Source organism: Etheostoma spectabile, unplaced genomic scaffold (genome assembly GCF_008692095.1).
Source record: "Etheostoma spectabile isolate EspeVRDwgs_2016 unplaced genomic scaffold, UIUC_Espe_1.0 scaffold314, whole genome shotgun sequence".
Lineage (NCBI taxonomy): Eukaryota > Metazoa > Chordata > Actinopteri > Perciformes > Percidae > Etheostoma > Etheostoma spectabile.
The window spans coordinates 1,432,886-1,436,977 of record NW_022605583.1 but is presented as its reverse complement, the minus strand read 5'-3'; the positions used below and the strand labels follow the sequence as shown (position 1 = coordinate 1,436,977).

The 4,092-nt window shown below is 42.8% G+C and overlaps 1 protein-coding gene across 1 annotated transcript in view; it reads left to right on the top strand.

The window, feature by feature from the left end:
• The window catches only part of LOC116686089 (attractin-like), a 124,644-nt gene that overhangs the window by 72,203 nt on the left and 48,349 nt on the right, over window positions 1-4,092 (top strand). The window lies entirely within an intron of this gene.

Sequence of the window (4,092 nt, the reverse complement as noted above, 5' to 3'; positions counted from 1 at the left end):
CAGGGACAAAAGAGTTTTTGTGTCTGTTTGTCCTGTATTTAGGAAGACCGAATCTGCGGCCAGACGGCAACAAGATGAAGCAGCTGTTCAGGGGCTGACTGGGGTCGGCCAGGACTGACTGGGCCTTCTTGAGGGACCTTGTCTCTGAGGGACCTTGTCTCTAAGAGAGAGTCTCTTCACTCGGAGAACCAAGGTTACAACAAAGCTAAGCGTTTTCTGGCAGTAGTCACTGTCGGTCACTGCCCAATTTCAAAAACACTTTAGCTATCTATGAGTGTTTGTTTGCTAACGTTAGCTCTAAACACCATTCAACTCAAAGCCTTTGTTGTGTTTGATGCTAGCTTGTAGCTAGCAGTGAACCAACTTGGTTAAGTAGGTCCGTTTTTACTGTGTTGACATTACAGAAGTCTCTCGTTTGCGACAAGCAGGATACAAGATGCTAAGTGATGCATGCGTGACTCACATCTGCACTCGACTCACATCAGGGAGTGACGGAGACCAAATGTTTTGTACAGTAGACAGAGAGAAATAAAGCTTATTTAGCTGTTGTTTCACATTGATTACTTTCTAAAGTACAAATAAATTACTAACACTCAGCAGATGATTTTGGTGAAGATTGAGGCTCTTTTCTCCTCCCTTTGCATTTTATTAATTGCAGCAGTAAGCAAGGAAGTTGGCTATTCTAGTATTGATTTATGACCATTGTAGAATTAAGGGATAGTATTTCTCTTTAGGTTTTGCTGTCCGCTTCTTACTGCTATTGCAAGACATGTTTTACCTTGACGAGAAATCTCGTGACGTCGTGGGGACGAGATCTCGTCACACCTATACAAATGATGCATTGGCAGCAGATTTTAGAAATTGTGCTTTTCAAATACATTCCCCAAATGCCGAGGCCGGGGCAGTAATCCATGAAAAGCCCTTTACACATACAGGTCTTACAACACTTGTTGGCGGTGTAAACTTTACCCATTTGAACTGAAGACTCATTTAAGGTCACTTAATAAAACATCAGCTACGTGAGTAAAATGCACATGTATAAAGATCCTTGTAGATCCAGAGCCCATTGGGAGAAATGTGGTCTTGCTGTTTGAAGATACTGGTAGATCAGTGTTACCATTGTGCACCCTTGAAAATGGATTCAGCCATGGCCGCACTCAGTAAGAATAATTGTGCCCTTGGGGGCAGACTGTTGAGGCCATGGTCATTGTTATGGCTCATTGGTACAGTGTACCATACTGGCTTTGTGCTGCAAAAGTGTGACATCACTTTATGGAATATAAAGAACTTGGGATTAGATGTAGAGAAACTCAAATATCACCATATTCTCGACCAAATACATCGATATATTGCCCAGCTCTACTTGGGATGCTGATCTCTGTTGGAGACACTCGATTAACTCCTTTGTAACTGTCACTTGTGCGTTAATAATATTTTCTGTTTTCTTGCTCTGCAGTGAACGCTTTGCAGAACTCGTCTCCCTGCTACCTCTTCCTCTCGCAAACACACACGCATGTAAATTGAGCTTTTCTTAACGATCGACGATAGAATGCCACGTTGCTCTCCGGGGAGAATGTCGTACCCCCCCGGAGCATTAAGAAATATACAGGTGATGAATTTGCTTTTACTGAATAGCTTATTCGCTGTAAGCACATACTTTTTACACATCTATCTGCTTAGTGGTGGCAAAAAAAGGCCAAAAGTGACTTCTTCAGTAGCCTTGCATTGCCAGCTCTATTTCCACAGCGCTGTGGAGTAACGTCTGGCTAGACCACACATACATTACAGGACAAGGAGAAAAATGCTCTGAGTGCTCTTTAAACCATTCCCACTCATCTTGACCTGTGCTAACCTTTGGATGCAGCAAAACAGGAAGGAAGTTGTTTTAGTGGAACATTTGCACCCCGCTAAAGATAACGCCAAATACAATATTAAATGATGGTGGCTATTAAAATGAGCTGGATTCATGGTTAAACCTTATTGGGTCTTAGTAGTGTATTGCCGTGTGTACTACGTCCCAGTTAATTAGTAAATGCCGTAAACATATTTTTTGTTAACATTCACGTGACTAGGATATGACGGGAGTATTTTCATGGGCTTGAGATGGGATATATATATATATATATATATATATATATATACACACATAATATATGATGCATTACATTATTAGGAAATACATTATCACAGGATCAGATTTTATTGAATTTTCGTTTTGTTAAATCCTCAATTTAATTTTGCTCCTAACTCTAAGGCCCTAATTCTCTGCAGTTCTGTGAAACGCGTTTACGCCATATGAATTATCCTTTTAAAGCAAAACTAATGAAAGTCTGTGCTTCAGCATTTAGATGATGGAACAGTTAAACGCTCCTGTGAAATCAATGCTAATGAAATTCCGTCCATACGAGTCTCAAGCAGCTTTTCGATGATGCAACACAGAATCAGTGATATCAGTGAAGTGATACGTTTTAAGGACTTGAGTCAATAAAATATTGTAATGGCAAATAGATTTTTATCCGTGAGTCGTCAGTTCCTTCCGACCAGGGTTGCACATGATATGATAACTTTGCCAACAAGGAAGTTATTGACGTTGTCCTAGCTACAGATTATGATTCAGAGCTAAGGCATGCAGACGAAAAGTGTGTTTCCTGTGTACGGAGGCAGCAACATCCACTGTGTTCTTTGTAGCGCTCTCAGTCCCCTGTAGATTAACCGGAGCGATGCTTTAAGATTCTATGAGAGCTGCCGTCCATCTCCCCCTCGTCTCTCCTGAGGTCAACGTTCGCTGCACCACCGCACAGAACAAAAGGCTTACTTCTGAGGTGATCAATCCTGAAGTGAAAGGTAAGGAGAGGGGAGTTAGGGAGAGAGAGAGAGAGGGAGAGGGAGAGGCAGCGGTGAAGGTCACTTACACATGAAGCTGAGAATCTTCGGAACACGTGCATTGTCCGTAAAGACGAGGCCTCCGCATAGTCAAGTTAACAAGAGTCTCCTCAGACCTGACAGGATGCGGATTCATCACAATGTGACGAAAAACCCCAACCCAGAGCCTCTGCAGCTCTGGCAGCCAGCTGCCTCTGCAACAGGGTCAGAAGACTCCACCGCAAATATTAGCTTTAGTCACTATGAGGGACATTACCAGTACGCAAATAATAATAAGCGGCCAACATAAACATTAGTGACAGAATACTAATAATACATGTATGTGTTAGAATTCTGCGTTTTTGGGGTCCTTCCCTGTGTTTGTGAACAAATGTTTGCAGCATTTGGTGTGATTGAATGCTAGTCTCTGGTTGGTTGGATGGGGTTCTAGCTGCTGTCCACATTTTGCTTCATTGTAGTATTTGCGCTGGTGTCATAGCACACTTTTGTGCATGCGTGCATGTGTGCGTGCCTGCGTGAACACATGGCTCTTTATCTCTCCGAGTTCCCAAGATGCTGCTAAACCCTGCTAATCTTAATTCCACAGAAATGGTGCGTATAATTAGAGGTTGGATCAGCGCCAGTGTCTCACTGCCTACGATATACCGGCTGGCTTATGATCCCGACCCCACTACACTGTGTGACCCCCATTCAGCCTAGTAACCTCCATCTCTCGCTCCACCACCACCACCACCCGCACCCCACCCATCCATCACGGTCAGGGCTTATCACAAGCCTGGAACCTCTGTGGAAAACCCCTGCTCCTGTTCTTTTTGATTCCATTTCATCTGATCTCAGTCTGTCTTCACATTCTTTGCTTTTACTCATTTCTTCTTCCTGCAGCTGTCTTATCTCCTCCATCATTTTTCTCTCTTTGTTTTAACCACCGCGCCACTTCCTTTCACCTATTTTGTCACTGTAAAGTCAAACTCTGACACATTTGAATTATCCTTACTATTGCAGTTTAGTTCACAATCATATATCATAACATATTGTTACTCAATATTAGCCCAAGTGAGTGTGTTATAAAGTGTCTTCTGTTGCACAACTAAAGCAACTTTTAAACGTGCACATGTTCCACCAAACCACGTTCCTTCCTGAGACTATTTAGCAGAGGCGCCGTGGCTCTGTCAGGCGGCGCCTAAGACGATTGTGATTGGTTTAAAGAAA